Below are 18,299 nucleotides of genomic sequence, written 5' to 3'. Positions count from 1 at the left end.
CCCTCCTCCAGGGGATCTTCCTGACCCTCATAGTGGCACCTGTGAAGCTGCACAAATTAGGGGGGGGGGTCATATGTATTTTCATTTTGTAATCTATGGCTTTGTACTATTAAAAGACTCTTAGTTCTTGGAGGATCTCTTCAGTATTGAAATGTTGCTGCGATGAGCTGTGACAGATGCCAGGATTCTTGGCCTCTGGAGGAAAGGAATTCGATCCAGGGCCAGTGATGAGGCTTGATTGCTCAGAGCTTTTTATATATAAAGTTTTATATATATAAAGTTTATATATATATATATATATATATAAAGCTTTTTATATATAAAGTTATAAATAAAGTTTTATTAAAGTATAAAGGAGATAGAGAAAGCTTCTGATGTATGTCGGGAGCCACCATGAGAGATCCCAACCATGACAAACGTCATGTGGAGAGGACCTGACAGACAAAGGCGAAACAGGACTCAAGGGATTCCCTGGATCTGCTCCAGCATCTACCCCAAAACTAAAATCTGTCTGTCTACTGTTTATTATATTATGCTTTTCACCAACTTTTTTGACATTTACAGGGGGCTATCCCTGACCACCTTTTTCTGAAACAAATCAACTTAAGGCTCTAGTTACTAAGTCTCCTGGGCTTGAAAGGAACATTTTTACTTTAACCCCTCTGTTACTATTTTAGCTTGTTTGGCAGGTTTATCCACATTCTTACAACTAATGCACATGATTGTTCACAACACCCCAAGCATAACCTTCGAGCGATAAAAAAGCTTTATTAAAATAATACTGCATTGTTGAGCCAATGTTTGCTGCTGAGTTTCCTTGTCCTTTACCCAATGTGTGCCTGGGAGTACATTAACAAAAATAGTTGGTATGCAAGAAAAACAAGCAGTAGCCTTGGCATTAGCAACAGAAAACCCTTGAGTTGGTAAGTTCTTTCTTTGTTGTAACCCACTGTGCCTTTGTTCCATAAGAATGTATCTCTGTTTCTTGAGGGGGACTGCAGACTAAAAAGATAAAGGGAAAACAGGTTTTCTGGGCGACCAACCTTTATCACAAAAGAGTTACAAAATGTTAACAGGCCACAGGGCCAGAAGATGGTGTGCACAACATAAGACCCTTGTTTATAAAAAGCTATGCAAAAAATGTCCTGCTTTTGATAAGGGTGAAACTGATGTAATGTTGAGCTGACTCGATATAACTCTGTATCTTTCACTTCTGGAAATGTGTAACTTAGGGTATAAAAGCTCCTTTTGAAAATAAAGCTACAGACCCGGCTTCATCAGAGCTTGGTCTCCCTGTGTCATTTTTTTTTTTTCCTTTTCACTCTTTTTTTCTCTCTGTTCTTTTTTTAGGATGACTACTTAAAACACAGGGGCTCTCTGTTCACTTTTTGCCTGGGCTTCTAAGACCCTATCGGGAAGGCGCCCTGCGTCTTCACCAGGGAGAGGGCATCCTGCGTCCTAACCCCATCTGAGAGGGCGCCTGCAGACTCCGTGAACAGAACAAGTTCTGTGTCAAGAACTTTATTGGCTTTCTGTGTAAACCAAGGAAGATTAAGCCTATTTTTTTCCCCTTTTATCTCTCTTCTTTACTTTCTCCATTTGCCGACACCGTTCTCCTGAGAGAATCCCTGGATCCAACTGGGGCTGGACCCCGCAAAGTGGCACCCGAAACAGGGTCCCGAAGGTAAGTCTCCCCCATTGTACAGTTTTTTGGACGGCTAGGACCCCACTCAGGATGCCGCAGACCCCCCTGCATAAAATAGGTAGAGTAAAAAACAGTGGGAAGTAAAAATCTTTTTGACGAAGAGGTAAAAAAGATAATTTTCTGATACGGGTAACAGTGAGTCAAAAGAATGACAACTCTTTATAGGAGTAATCTTACAACTGTTAAACAAAAGAGGAATTAAGTTTAAGAAAGCTAATGTTCAATCGTTTTTACATTTGTACAAGAGCAATGTCCTTGGTTTCCAAAAGAGGGCACTGTTAACCTAGATATCTGGGAAAAGGTAGGGAAGCCCCTAAAAACTTACTACACTTTACATGGCCCAGAAAAGGTCCCCACTGACACCTTTTCTCTTTGAAATATGATTAGAGACGCTTTAGACCCTGCTCATGAATCTGGTTAATCCACTACATTAATTGCCAACGTGATTTAGTAATAAAATATATAAATAATTTACATTAATTTATTAAAATGTATTGTTATTATTTTGTAATTAAATAATATAATTTTAATATTAATAAGTGTTTATGAATCTAATAATATATAAATGTATTACATTTATTAAATAATGCTATTATTACATTATTATATATATATTCATTATACTTATGTATATACATATACATTATATATGATTAATATTTAATAATAGCTATGAATTACATTGTAATCATTTACATTACATACATAATATTACAAAAATTTATTGTAAATACTTATATTTACAGTATATTACTTTAATTAATTAAAATGTACAATTATATAAATACATATATTTATGACAATGCATAAATAATTATAAATTATTAATAAAAGCAATTTGTTAATTGTTTATAATTAATATACTTCACCTCAAGATGAAAAAGATTTAAAAGAGGCAGCAGCCCGATACCATTCTAATAAAGATTGGTCTTTTTAAGCTAAAAATGCTCCTAAGAGCTTAAGAGAAACATCCCCAATCAGACCATCCATAAGATTCAGTCACCAAACAGTTAAAAGATCTCCGGAACAGGGAAAGAGAAACATGGGCCAAAAAGGGTTCCTGTAGATGCTTTTGCTCTGTGGAATGTGATTAGAAATGTCCTGGACCCCCGTCATGAGGCTGTTAGAGAGCCTGTGGGGGAGGCTATGGCGGTGGATGGTGGTGGGTCTCCACTTTCTGCGCAGATCATATTTTTCTGCCATTGATGAAGAAAAGGAGGGAGACTGTGCTTTACCTCCTGAGAAAGGAGGGGGCTTACAGGGCACTGCAGCTGGGTGCCCTGGCGAGCCCCCTGCCCCTCTGCGCAAACCTTTAAAAACTTATCCACCACTTTCTGATTTAAGGCGATCGCCGCCGCCTCCGTTTGCGCCTCCCAGGGCCCTCCCAATCTCTGAATCGGGAGGCACCTAACAAGTCAAGAGTCTTCGGAATAGTGTTTTATGTAGTGGTATCCGAGCCAATAACGAAACTTGTAACAGTAGTGGCCTGGATTCTTCAAAAAAAAATGATAATAATCCTGCCTTTAAAAATCTGTCTTATCTCCTGGTAGGCCTTATCACACCTCATCACTGGACCTGGCTTTTCCCCCTCAGGCTTTCCTAGGTATTCTTGCTCATTTTTCATGTGAAACTTAGAATCAGTTTATCCTGAAAATCAGTCTGAATGGCTGTTAATTAGGATTGCATTAGATGTTAGACTAATGAGAAGTGACATTTATATGACATTCAATCTGATCATTAAGAACACTGCGTGTCTTCACAATGACCCAAGTGCTTGCATGTGTGTAGTTTCCTCCAAATGGTGTTGAAGTTTCCTTTATGTTCCCTCTGGAAACACTGGGCATCTATACTGGAGATGCGGCATGAACGCAGCAGACACAAATTCCTGCCCTTGGACTTTTGGCTACCTGAGGTCATGAAGATATTCCCCTATGTCATCTACCGGTTTTTCTTTCCTTTCCACTTAGGTTCACTATTCACTTGGAACTGACTTTTGTTGGATCGATTTTATTCCATCTAGATGGGCAGTTAATTAAGCAGCATTTACTTTAAATCTACTTGCCTGCTCACTGGTACTGAGTCAGTGAGTGAATGAATGAAAGTCACTTAGTCGTGTCTGACTCTTTTCAACCACCTGGACTGTACACTCCATGGAATTCTCTAGGCCAGAATACTGGAGTGGGTAGCCTATCCCTTCTCTAGCGGATCTTCCCAAGCCAGGAATCGAACTGGGGTCTCCTACATGGCATGCAGATTCTTGACCATCTGAGCTATCAGGGAAGTCACTGGTACCAGTAGTGTAGTAAAGCAAGTACTCGTGTATGGGCAGAACTAGATATGTCTCAAAGACAGAATCAACTTTGTTTTCTTCAATTCATGTCTGGAGCTGGTGGAAGGAAGGAGCCAAGAATGGAATCGTTGTTTGGGCCGGAGAAACAGTAAGCAGTGACTACTATGGGGGGAGGTGTGGGGGTGGGGGCACCTGCAGGAACAGAGTAGAGGCGGAAAGTCATGGCTGTGGCCCTGCTGATACTGAGGCAGATCTTAGACTTCAGAATGAAGGTGGGAGGTAGGCAGGTGGAGATGAAAGTATCAAGTTATATCTCTGAGCACCATTCCCTTTACAAAATTAGTTCTCTGAAAGCAAAAAAGTATTAAGATCCTCCATGTAGTCAAAAATCTGTGTACACTTTACAGTCAGCCCTCTATAACCTCGGTTTAATGTCTGTGGATTCAAAAACCATGGGACATGCCATAGATATATTTATTGAAAAAAATACAGGTGTAAGTGGACCTGTGCAGTTCAAATCTGTGTTGTTTGAGGGGTAACTGTGTTTGTAAAGCATTTTGCTTATCCATTGCCCATGGATGAACGTTTGGGTTGCATCTCCCTTTTGTCTGTTGTGAATGGTGCTGGTATGAATATTCGTGTACAAGTGTCTGTTGGAGTCCCTACTGGCAATTCTTTGGGGTTTAGACCTAGAGTAGTTTTGTTTCAGGAAGGAGGACCCCTTCCGGGGCCCGAAACTGGGCTCTTGTCTAACACTCAGAAATGAATTGTCCAAGGAGACACATGTGCTGACAAAGCAAGAGATTTTATTGGGAAAGGGCACCCGGGTGGAGAGCAGTAGGGTAAGGGAACCCAGGAGAACTGCTCTGCCGCGTGGCTCGCAGTCTTGGGGTTTATGGTGATGGGATTAGTTTCTGGGTGGTCTTTGGCCAATCATTCTAATTCAGAGTCTTTCCTGGTGGCACACGCATCGCTCAGCCAAGATGGATGCTAGCGAGAGGGATTCTGGCAAGTGGACGGACACACGGTGTCTCCTTTTAACCCTTCCCGAACTCTTCCTGTTGGTGGTGGCTTATTAGTTTCGTATTCCTTATCAGGATCTCCTGTCATAAAACAACTCATGCAAATTGTTACTATGGTGCCTGGCCAGGGTGGGCAGTTTCAATTAGTGTGCTTCCCCTAACAGTTTTGCCAGCTCATAGGTCAATTTTAACTTTTTGAGGAATGTGTGAACTTTTTTCCACAGTGGCCACATCATCTTCCATTCTCCCCAGCAAGATACAGGGTTCCTGTGTCTCCACGTTCTCCCACCACTTGTTAATCCTGTGCACTCTTGTCATATTCTGTTGTTTCTGATCTTTACATTGAAGCTATCTTAGATGTGAGATAGTTTCTCATTGTGGTTTTAACTTGCATTTCTCTAGTGACAAATCATGTTAAGTATCATTTCATGACCTTAGTATAATCCACATGCAGTAAAATTTAAGGGTATAGTTTTATGATTTCTGACAGATAAATACACCCATGTACAGCCACCACAAGCAAGATACAGAATGTTTCCATCACCACAAATCTTCTCTTGTCCTTTTCCCAACCATTTTGATCAACACCAGGCAGCCAATGATTTGCTGGTTTCGAGAGATTAGATCTATTGTCTAGGATTTCATAAAAACCGGATCATGGGTTTGCATTTGTGTCAGACTTCTTTTGTTTGGCATAATAGGTTTTCTGTTGTTGCTTTTTGTTTGTTTTTAAATTTCCTTAATTTATTTCTAATAACCATCAGGACTTTTCCTGAAAAGGAAATGTCCCCATTTTTTACAACATTTATCAGAAATATATGGATACTATTTTATTTTTTATGCTGTCTGTGGCATTCGTAATTTTTCATTTTTTTTTTTTTTTAAATTTGGCTACGCTGGGTCTCAGTTGCAGTTTGTGGGATACAGTTCCCTGACTATGAATCAAATCTGGGCTCCCTGCTTTGGGAGTGCAGAGTCGTAGCACCAGGACCACCTATTTGTTTTCTCTCTTTTTTAAATTGTGTTATAGTCATTTTACAATGTTACATTATTCTCTGCTGTACAATGAAGTAAATCATTTATATGTGCATATATATCTGCTCCCCTTTGAGCTTCCCACCCACCCCCTCATTCCTCTTCTTTAGGTCAATGGAGAGCACCAAGCTGAGCTCCGTATATTAGACGGCTGCTCTCCACTAGCTGTCTGGTTAAAGACCTGAGGATTATTAGAAATAAATAAAGGAAATTTAAAAACAAACAAAAGCAACAACAGGAAACGTACATCCTAGCAGGGCATGCATGTCCCTGCTGGCCTCTCAGTTTGCCCCTCCTCCCTCCCCTGCTGCGTCGTCGAGGTCCTTCTCTGTGTCTGTGCCTCTATGTGGGCTCTGGAGATAAGAGCCTCAGCACCATTTTCCATATACGCTGTGCTTAGCTGCTCAATCCTGTTCATTCTGTTGCCTGCAAGGCTCCTCTGCCAAAGGGGATTCTCCACACAAGGATACTAGAGTGGGTTGCCATGCCCTTTTCCAGGGTGTCTTCCCAAACCAGGGATCAAACTCAGGTTTCCCACACTGCAGGCAGATTCTTTACTCTCTGAGCCACAAGGGAAGCCCAACAATAGTGGAACGGGTAGCTTATCCTTTCTTAGGGGATATTGCCAACCCAGGAATTGAACCAGGGTCTGAGGCATTACAGGAAGATTCTTTACCAGCTGAGCTACTATGGAAGCCTATAGATAGACAGATAAACATATAAATTCATATATACGAATATATATATATGTGTGTGTGTATATATATATATATATATATATATATATATGAAGATACAATATATGTTTTTGTTTTTCTGTCTCATTTCACTTTATGACTGACCGTCCATCCACATTTCTTCAGAGGACCCACTTTCATTCCTTTAATGCCTACATAATATCACACTGTATATATGTAGCACTCTCCCTTACCCATTTCGCAGTTGCTGGACATTTAGGTTGATTCCATGTCCTGCTGCTGCTAAGTCACTTCAGTCGTGTCTGATTCTGTGCAACCCCATAGACGGCAGCCCACCAGGTTCCCCCGTCTCTGGGATTCTCCAGGCAAGAATACTGGAGTGGGTTCCCATTTCCTTCTCCAATGCATGAAAGTGAAAAGTGAAAGTGAACTCACTCAGTCCTGTCTGGCTCTTCCTGTCCCCATGGACTGTAATCTACCAGGCTCCTGCATCCATGGGATTTTCCAGGCAAGAGTACTGGAGTGGGCTGCCATTTCCTTCTCCAGATTTCATGTCCTAGTTATTGTAAATAGGGCTGCAATGAACATGAGCGTGCATATGTCTTTTTGAATTATGGCAGTCTCAGCAAACCCAGTGGGATTACCGGGTGGTATGGTAGTTCTCTTTTCAGTTTTTTAAGGAACCTACATACTGCCCCCCAAAGTGGCTATGTCAATTTACATTCCCACCAACAATCCATGGGGTCACAAAGAGTCGGACATGACTGAGCGACTGAACTGAACTGAACTGAATAGTGATAGAATAGTGAGTGATGTTGAGATGCTGTTGTGTTTGGTATTCCATCCTATGACTTATTTATACAATGAGTAAGTACATTTGAATAGATTCTGATTGACCCTTTGCACTACATAAAGTGACAGGCTTCGACAAATGCATATTGACAGGTATCCATCCTAAACGATCACTTCCAATTCCCCACTCCGTGATCTGCTTATCATCTATGTAGCTTTACCTTTCCAAGAATGTCACAATGGGGTCATACTGGGTGCAGCCTTTTCAACTGGATTCTTTCACTTAGCCATGTGCATCTAAGGTTTATCCCTTTCAAGGGTTGATGTTTCATTCCTTTCCACTGTTGAGTGTTATTCCTTTGCATGTATATAGGAGGAAAATAAATTTCCCTCTCCCCTTCCAGGTTCTTGGTTGAGCCCTCCTTCTCCATCATTAAACACAAATTATCAGGAGAAAGAACTTTAATGAACATGTATACCTTTTGCATAGAGAGGAGATGCCAAGGAAAACTGAGTCCTCCCTGAAATGACCAAAGACTTCACCATAAATAGCTCTTCAACCCCAAACAGAAGAAAGACCTTGAGGGGAAGGCAGAGGCCATTTATGGCAGGTTATCATGCAAAGCACAGTAAACAAACAGATGATTGTTTGCAGATTTAAGTCCTGACTTCTTCACTGATAAGTGTTCCTTCCTTGAGATGTAATTATTCCTCTCCTAGGTTCAAAGGGGGACACCCTTACAAATGGAGATTTCTCTCATAAATGTAAATGTACCTCACAAAAGGGTAACCTCAGTCTTCCCTGGTGAGCTAGCTGCTAAAACTCTGCCTGCTAATGCGGTGGACACAGGTTCTATCCCTGATCCAGGAGTATCCCACATGCCTCAGAGCAGCTGAGCTCATGCACCACAACTACTGAGCCAGCGCTCTAGAGCTGGGGAGCCACAACTACTACATGCAGGCACCACAACTACTGAAGCCTGCACACCTAGAGCCCATGCTCTGCAACAAGAGCAGAACTAGCTCTCCACAACCAGAGAAAGCCCTCTCAAAGCAACGAAGACACAGCATGGCCATAAAGAAATGAACACATTTAAAAAAAAAATAGGGGGCAACCTCTACTCAGATTCTTTTATTATTATTATTATTTTAAATTAAACTAAACTAACTCATGTCAGACATAATTCGGGGTGGTGTGTTCTGGTCCCCTTGATATCTGTGTACACCAATTTGCTTGCACATTCATCTACTGAAAGATATCCTGATTTCTTCAAGTTTGTAGCCATTGTGAATAGAACTGCTGTGCAAAACTGCATCCTCGTTTGCATTTGGATGTACAATTTCAGAGCAACTGCGTAAATACTGAAAGCATGATTGTTGGATCCCAAGGTGAAACCTGTTGAGCTTTGGGGAAAACTACCAGACTGTCTCTCATGGGGGCTGTACATGCATTCCACCAGCAATGAGGAATTGCTGTTGTTCCTCACCCTCCAGCAATTAGTATTATCTTATATTTGGAGTTTAGCAGTCCTAAGAGGTGTGGTGTGATAGATCACGATTTTAATTTGTAATTCCCCGATTGTACATGATGGTGAGCCTGTGTGCTGTTTATTTTTAACAACTAAGGAAATTCTGACATGTGTTGCAAATTGAGTAAAGTTTGAAGTCATATGCCAAGTGAAACAAGCTAAACAGTAATGGACAAATAATCTATGATTCCACTGTGAGATGTCCAGATAAGTCCACTGCAAACACAAAGTAGAATAAGGCTGCCAGGGGATAAGGGGAGTTGGACCTGTTGGACTTGAACAAGGGCCAGTGACCGTGCACGATGATGGTGGTGGTCAGTCAGTCAGTCAGTCAGTTCAGTCGCTCAGTCGAATCTGACTCTGCGACCCCATGAATCACAGCACACCAGGCCTCCCTGTCCATCACCAACTCCTGGAGTTTACCCAAAGCATGTCCATTGAGTCAGTGATGCCATCTAACCATCTCACCCTCTGTGGTCCCCTTTTCCTCCAGCCTTCAATCTTTCCCAACATCAGGGTCTTTTCAAATGAGTCAGCTCTTCGCATCAGGTGGCCAAAATGTTGGAGTTTCAGCTTCCACATCAGTCCTTCCAATGAACACCCAGGACTGATTTCCTTTAGGGTGGACTGGTTGGATCTCCTTGTAGTCCAAGGGACACTCAAGAGTCTTCTCCAACACCACAGTTCAAAAGCATCAGTTTTTCTGCGCTCAGCATGAGACACAGGACACAGCCAGCAGTAACACCTTCTCACACAGATTTCCAGTCAGTGCCTGTCAACCTTCTACACCCTTGGTTTCTCTCCTTTGGGTCTGAGAGCTCAAGGCCTCATGAAATTGAGGTGTTCTCCTTCTCAGAAAATGGAACCTAGCACACAGCCCCATGCCTCATTCTGCCAGCCAAGGCTATCAGCTCCTCTTACTGAAGCGCCATGTGTCACACGTGTCCTATAGAAATCCTCAAATTAACAACAATGCCAACAAGAAGACCTAGGGTGGGGGAGGGCTGAGCTTAATGAAATTATCACCAGATGAACCAGACTGCCAGCTGCTAAGGTATGTGGCATCAACTTCCCACTGGCCTGACATCTTGGAGGTCATGCCCTCAAACTGGTGACAAGACACCTATGAGGGACACTCTGGCAACATGATCAGCAGGTAGTGAGACCTGCAGGGAAAAGTGGAAGTGGACAGAAGGTGGATCCTGCAGCAAGAGCAGGTTCTCCGAGTTGCTGTGCTTGGCATGTGCTACGCTTAGTTGCTCAGTCATGTCTGACTCTTTGAGACCCCATGAACTGTAGCCCTCCATGCTCCTCTATCCATGGGGATTCTCCAGGCAAGAATACTGGAGTAGGGGATCTTCCCAACCCAGGGATTGAACCCACATCTCCTGCATTGTAGGCAGATTCTTTTACCGTCCAAGCCTTCCCAGAAGAGAGATTGTAAATGGAACTGAGTAAAGGTCAGGTTATTTGACCAGAGACCAAGCCCTTGGCCTCTGAAAGCTCTTGAATTTTCATTTGCTTTGCTCTCACTACTGTTTCTTGACTTTCCAAGAACTTCAGAAGGTTAGGGGGTAGGGAGAGGAAAGCAGTGAATCATCAAGGAGAATTGTAGTCCTACAACTAAACTATGATCCTAAGATATTGTCTTATATCTTATATAAGACTTATATAGAAAGACTTCCACCTCCACGAACCCAACTCAGGAGATATTCAGAGTTTGAATGTTGCCAAAGAAATTTTCATTTCCTTCTTTCATATTGCATAATGCATCCTCCTTAATTTTCAGTCTCTAAAATCTAAATTAATGGGGACATCTGCTTCTAGCAAATGCAGTCAGTGTTGTCTTGCCACCACCAGTATGCAATCATAAAACCAAAAGAAGAAAAAGAGGAGTAAAAAGGACAACACGGCACAGCTTCCAGAAACCAGACCCTTTCCCAAACCACCCCCTTTCCACACCCATCTTGCTTCTTCCCATGTGTCGCAATCTGCTGTCATAATTCAACTGCAAATACACGTGTGTGCTCAGTCATTTCAGGCATGTCCGACTCAGTGCATCCCTATGGACTGTAGCCCACCAGGATTCTCTGTCCATGGGATTCTCCATGCAACAATACTGGAGTGGGTTGTCTTGCCCTCCTCCAGGCGATCTTCCTGACCTAGGGATCAAACTTTTATCCCTAGTCTTCGGTGTGTCCTAAATTGGCAGATGGGTTCTATACCACCAGAGTCACCTGGGAAGCACCCTGCTACAAATATACTTAACAGGAAATGCACTCCAGGCCTGTTTGGTCTCTCGTCAATCAAAAACCACCAAGATTTGGTCAGAACTGAAAAATTCAAACAATAAAATCTTTGTAAAGACAAACTACACTCAAGGAATCTGTATGCCCCCGACCAGTTCAGCCACAAACGACTCCAAAGGGGAGAGTCTAACTCTTTCTGGGGAGAGGGGTGCCCCACTCCCAGCCCGATGGTCGTTAGGTCCCCCAGCATGGCTTTTGCTCTAGGCCAAAGCTGTCCAGTGAAGTGTACTATGGACTACAAACTCAAGCTCCGTATAATACCTTAAATTTTCTAGTAACCACATTTAAAAACATAAAGAAGCAGATGAAATTAATTTTCAAATTATATTTTAATCCAGTAAACAAAAAGTATTATCATTTCAACATGTGATCAATATGTCACAAGTCATGGCTGGCGTGCAGGTAAGTCTGACCTTATTTTGATGACTAAATACATTCCTTTCTAAGACAAAGTGCCACTCCTAGGATGGGAAGCTAAAATGGGAACCCCTTTACCTTGGGAGTAAGCCTGTCAGGTAAAACACAAGACATCTAGTTAAATTTGGTTCTCAGTGAATAATTTTTTAGTATAAATACATCCCAAGTATTGCAGGAGATGGACTTCTACTAAAAAAAGAAAAAGAAAGTTTTCATTGTTTCCCAAAAATTCAAATTTAACTGGGATTCGTGTATTTCTGTTTGGTAAATCCAGCCACCTAAAAAGCATGATTAGAACGGATTCCTTCTTTAGCTAAAAGAGAGTACATCAGTGGTGAGTGAACACAGCTCTCTCCCATCAGGGCCAGAGTTAACGATCACGGGAGGATGACGTGTCATCAGGTGGCCAGTAGGGTTCAGAAGTGCAAACGTGCGTCTTCCTTGGCCCAGCACAGACCACAAGGTACTGACAACCCCACAAAAGACGAGGCGATAAAGGCAGAGGAGATGAAGGCAGAGGGAGAAAACATGGCCAGTTCAGGAAGCAGCAGAAGGTGATGGTGCCCAGGAGGTCACAGGCCAGCCTGCTGGGGAGTCTCACAGTTCAAGGTGTGAAGCGCTCTTCCCAGGGTTCAGTGGTGATCACACCTGCAGGAAGGTGCACAGCTAAGCAATAGGGGGTCACTGAAGCCCAGTGGCTACTCTGCTCCACCCTTGTTTCTTTTCCATGAAGTTTACAAAATATCTGTACATCCTGTACTCCCATGAACCTTGTACAAGACCTTGATCTTAATGCAGCATCTTCACCTTTCCAACCTGCTGTAGGATTTTCTTTATCAATCAAATTGTTCTTTATTTTTACTTTATGTACTAAGAACTCTCACAATGGGTGACGAGAGAGAAGTATCGTGTCCAACTTATTAGATATTCCTTAGTATCTTCCCAGTGAGAGTGGTGAAACATGCCCCCCAAATTCCTAAAATTCCTCAGAATTGCAGAACAGTAGTGCCTGGTTAAAGCTAAGGGGCACGGTGGGCCCAGAACCTTGGGGGAGATGTGTTTCAGGTTAATTTAGGATTGAGCATGTGTATGGCTTGGAGGAATGATTCAGAGCATCTCATACAGTAGATCAGGGTGGACCTTAAGAAACTCCAGTTTTAACCACTTCCCAGGTGATGCTAACACGGCTGGTCCAGTGATGACACTTTGAGAACCACTGACTTACACAAGGAGACAGCTTCCACAGAAACTGAAACGGCACTTTTTGAGACACTTACTCTATTTTATTCTGAGAGCTTCCTCACATGGAAAACCCAGATGCCAACTTGAAAATTAGCAGAGTAGCTCTTCCACAACTAAGGTTGTAAAGAAAAAACAATATGGAGATGCATTGGAAGGGAGAGATAGAGTCTAGTCAGGACCCATACTCCTGATGGGTGACCCAGAATTAGGAGGGGACATTACCAACTTGGTATCTTCCCTGGGAGGACATGCTGAGCACCTGAGCCCCGGTGACCTGAATGAGGAAGACAAGCCCCCATATCTTGATTTGAAACCAGCAGAGCTACGTCTGGGAGAGAGCTGGGGGCTGTGGTAAGCCAAGACCCCATGCTTAATAGGTTAGTGCCAAACTTACTGACGCTGAATGTTGCCGGTAATGATGCTCAATGTAGCCACAGGTCACATGGGAAAGAGAATTATATACTAATTTTAGGACACGTGCCAAAGGGGCAAGGATTTCTTGAAACTTTATCCAGGGATGAAATCACTTGACATTTAAAAAAATCCTCCCTGTACCCAGCTGTCCCAGTGCTAGAAGGAGACTTTTCTGACATTCCTCACTTACCTTGCTAGCACTGCTTGCCCTGCTATGTCTCTGTGTTCCCTGTGGAACAGACATACCCAGCCCAGCCACGTCCACAACGCTCCTCCAAAATGGCTTTGCCCTCAAGGGCCTGGATTCCCACACAATCGCCTCCTTTCCTACCATTCACGGTGGGTGGACTCAGCCGTGACTTGCATCCCCTCAAGGTGAGTCCCACTCCAGGTCAGCTCCAGCCAGAAGTACACCTGCAACTGTTGAGGTGGGGCTTACATTCAGCTGCACTGGGGGCCAGCCAGACCCACCAGCATGCCCAAAGCAAATGCAGGTCCATCTAACAGAACACCAAACTCAGCCTACACAGGAGACACCCTGGATTTCCTGTCTCTGGTGACCTGGGGGAGCTGTTCCTTTGGGCCGCCTAGGAGACACTCTACAAACATCCACTTATTCAACATGGAGACATAGTTCATCTACCTAATATTAATGCATAGAAACAAAAAGGCAAAATAAAGAGACAAAGAATCTATGCTAAATGAACAGCTAAGACATAAACTCAGAAAAAGAACTAAACAAGATGGAGATAAATAATCTACATCAAATGACTGCAAAGTAAGGGTCATAAAGATATTTACTGGGTCTTCCCTGCTGGTTCATTTGTTAAGATTTTCCGGACAATGTAGGCAACAAGGGTTCAACCCGTGGTCTGGGAACTAAGATCCCAGGCTGCGGGGCAAGTAAAGCTGCATGTCACAGCTGTTGAACTCATGTACCCTAGAGCCTGTGCTCCACAAGAGAAGACAGAACGATGGGAAGCCCACGCACCAAAACTGAGTGCAGCCCCCACTCTATGCAACTAGAGAAAGCCAATGACACAGCAAGCCCCAGTGGACCCATTAAATAAACGAATAAAAGATATTGACTTCTATCAGGGGAAGCATGAAAGAACAGAGTGAGAACTCCACAAAGAGGCAATAAGTATAAAAAAGAACTGATTATAATGGAAGAATACAATAACTGACACGAAAAATACAGCAGATGAGTCAAGAGATTGGATGACTCAGAGGACAGATCAGTAAGCTGACACACAGAGCAGTGCCGGTGCACTGGGCTGACCCAGAGGGAGGGGGCGGGGCCTCAGGACGGGGAGCACATGTGCACCCGTGGCGGATTCATGTCAATGTACGGCAGAACCACTACCGTACTGTAAAGTAATTAGCCTCCAATTAAAATAAATATTTATATTTAAAAAAAAGACAAAGAAATACAGAGTAGTGGAAATCACCTGATCTGAGCACCAAAAAGAAGAAAAGAAGCCAAAAAATTGAGGATAGTTTAAGGCCATTTGGTGGATATCAAACATACTAACATTCACATTATAGGAATTCAAGGAGAAGAGAGAAAGATAAACTCTCCCTTGAAGAAACAATGACTGAAAATTTCCCTATATTGTTGAAGGAAACACACCCAGGTCCAAGAAGCACAGAGAGTCCAACACAGGGTAAACCAAAGGAGAAACATGCCAAGACATATACTGATCAAACTAAGAAAAACTTAGCAAAAAGAGAAAATGGTAAAAGCAGAAAGGGAAAAGCAACAAATAACAAGGGAATCCCCATAAGTTTAACAGCTGATCTTTCTGAAGAAACGCTGCAGGCCAGAAGGGTGTGGCATGATATACTTAAAGTTATGAAAGGGAAAAACTTACCAGCAAGACTACTCCAACCAGCTACGACCTCACTCAGATTCAAAGAACTCAGTACCTTTACAAATAAGCAAAAGTTAAAAAATTCAGCACCACCAAAGTAGCTTTACAACAAATATTAAAGGATGCTCTCTAGGCAGGAAATAGAAGGGAGTGAATAGACATGGAAAAAAAAAACAGAATAATAAAGTAAATAATAGTATCATGCATAGCAATAATTACCTTACCTATAAATGGATAAAATGGTCCAACTGAAACACAGACTGGCTGAATGGAAACAAAAACAAGCCCCATATAAATGGTGTCCATAATACATCCACCTCAGACCTAGGGACACACACGGACTAAAACGGAGGGCCTGGAAAAAAGGTATTCCATGCAAATAGAAATCAAAAGAAAGCTGGAGTAGCAATTCTCATCTCAGATAAAATAGACTTTTAAATAAAGACTATTACAAGAGACAAGGAAAGACACTACATAATGATAAAGAGATCGATCCAGGAAGAGGATAGTGCAATAATAATACACACACATCCAACACAGGAGCACCTAAATACGTAAGACAAATACAAATAACCATAAAACAGGGAATCGACAGTAAGAAAATAATACTAGGGGACTTTACCACCCCACTTATACCAATGGACAGATCATCCACAAAGAAGATTAATATAGAAACATAAGCCTTAAATCACACATTAGACTAGATGGACCTTATTGATATCTTTAGCATATTCCATCACCAAACAGCAGAATACATTTTTTTTTTCCTCAAGTGCACATGAAACACTCTCTGGAATGGATCACATCTTGGGTCACAAATCAAGCCTTGCAAAATTTAAGAAACTGAAATCACAGCAAGCATCTTTTCTGATCACACTGATACATGATTAGGGATCATTTATAGGAAAATTTGTAAAAAACACAAACACATGGAGAAATCAAACAGGTCACTGAAGAAATCAAAGAGGAAATTTAAAAATACCTAAAAACAAATGGCAATGAATAAATGACAACCCAAAACCTATGTGACGCAATAAATCAATGCTAAGAGGGAAGTTTATAGCAATACAAGAAGCCTACCTCAAGAAATGAAAAGAACATCAAATAAACAACCTAATCTAACACCTAAAGAACCTAGAAAAAGAGGAAAATGGCCACAAAACCTTCAAAGTTAGCAGAAGGAAAGAAATCATAAAGATCAGAGCAGAAATAAATGGAAATGAAGGAAACACGAGCAAAGATGAATAAAACAATAAGATACGTCTTGGAGAACATAAACAAACTTGACAAATCATTAGCCGGACTCATCAAGAAAAACAAGGAGAAGACTCAAAGCAACTTGAAATGAAAAAGGAGACGTTACAACAGACCACAAAGAAAGACAAAGGGTCATAAGAGACAATTAGAAATAACTGCATGACAAGAAAATGGATATCCTGGAACAAAAGGACAAATTCTTAGAAAAGTACAATCTTCTAAAGACTGAACCAGGAACAAATAGAAAATATGAATAAATCAAGCACAATAATTGAAATATTATTTAAATTAAAATAAATTAAATATTAATTTAAATAAATTAATTCAATAGCTAATTTAATCAATATAATAGATTACTTTATAATATTAATATAATACATAATTTAATATTTAATGATTAAATTAATTCAATAATTTAATTTAATAATTTCCATTATTAAATTAAAAAATATTCAATTATTCAAGGACAAAGGAATCGTCCCATTGGGACAATCTGGTATCCATGTGGGAAGGTAAGTTGGATCCCTACCTCACAAAACACCACCAAACCAATTAGACACATATTAAAAACCAACAATTGAAGGAAGAACTTTACAAAATTTGGAACAATTTTTGATGAGGGAATATCTTTTCTTTAAATTGAGGTATTGTTGATTTATAATAATTTGTTTGTTTAAGGTGTACAGCAAAGTGATTCAGTGATTCAGCCTCTCAGGTGCTTCCTTGGACAAAATGCATTCCCTTTGGGAGGTCCCTGGGCCATGCCCTCAGAACAGCTGCTGCTGCTAAGTTGCTTCAGTCATGTCGGACTCTGTGCGACCCCATAGACCCACCAGGCTCCCCTGTCCCTGGGATTCTCCAGGCAAGAACACTGGAGTGGGTTGCCATTTCCTTCTCCAATGCATGAAAGAGAAAAGTGAAAGGGAAGTCGCTCAGTCCTGTCCGACTCTCCGCGACCCAATGGACTGCAGCCTACAAGGCTCCTCTGCCCATGGGACTTTCCAGGCAAGAGTACTGGAGTGGGTTGCCGTTGCCTTCTCTGTCAGAACAGCTAAGAATCCTGAATAGGCAAAGCAGCAAGCATATGGTGGTGCTTGTGGGGGGTTTTTAGACTGAATAAATTATTCTAACAGTATAAGAAACTAGAGAAGGCAATGGCACCCCACTCCAGTGTTCTTGCCTGGAGAATCCCAGGGACAGGGGAGCCTGGTGGGCTGCCGTCTATGGGGTCGCACAGAGTCAGACACGACTGAAGTGACTTGGCAGTAGCAGTGGTAGCAATACAAGAAACAAGTCCAGAGGTTAAGAGAGGATCTCCAAACCTACCTTCAAACAGGAGGTCTTGCTCCCTTGAATGTGGGTGTGTGAAACAGCGCTTGGGAAAGGAAGAGGTGTGTCATGAATATTTTGTCTGCAGAGGACAAAGCGGTGTGTAGAGAGGATGTGCAGGCACGTCCCAGGACACTGAGCACACGGACACATGGACTGGAGTCTCAGCTCTGCTCTAGAGGCATCACACTCTCTCTACCCCGGACACAGGGTGAGCAGCTCGCACGTATCCTGGAGAGTATGGTCACATGACCTGGACCTGGCCAATCGGTGTGTTCCATCCTCCCTGGCCACCGTGAGTGGCTCAGGACTGGGGCAGTGACCAATCAGGGCCCAGGGCCGGGCCTCACACTGGAATCAAGGGAAGAGGAGGGCTGGTTCTGCCG

General features: G+C 42.2%; 1 long non-coding RNA gene across 4 annotated transcripts; it reads right to left on the bottom strand.

The window, feature by feature from the left end:
- Window positions 1-11,694: 11,694 nt before the first annotated feature.
- On the bottom strand, window positions 11,695-18,109 carry LOC129640758 (uncharacterized). Of its 4 annotated transcripts, XR_008708962.1 has the most exons (5): window positions 17,911-18,109; window positions 15,328-15,382; window positions 13,785-13,873; window positions 13,075-13,152; window positions 11,695-12,445 (listed from the first exon to the last, which is right to left on the bottom strand). It is a non-coding gene; the product is annotated as an uncharacterized LOC129640758 (long non-coding RNA). The 4 variants fall into 4 exon arrangements; XR_008708961.1 differs by lacking the exon at window positions 13,075-13,152; XR_008708964.1 differs by lacking the exons at window positions 13,075-13,152; window positions 15,328-15,382.
- Between the last annotated feature and the right edge of the window lie 190 nt (window positions 18,110-18,299).

The sequence above is a fragment of the Bubalus kerabau genome, unplaced genomic scaffold (genome assembly GCF_029407905.1).
Source record: "Bubalus kerabau isolate K-KA32 ecotype Philippines breed swamp buffalo unplaced genomic scaffold, PCC_UOA_SB_1v2 scaffold_40, whole genome shotgun sequence".
Taxonomy (NCBI): domain Eukaryota; kingdom Metazoa; phylum Chordata; class Mammalia; order Artiodactyla; family Bovidae; genus Bubalus; species Bubalus kerabau.
The sequence above is the reverse complement of the archived record's forward strand: the minus strand, read 5'-3'. Positions and strand labels throughout refer to the sequence as shown.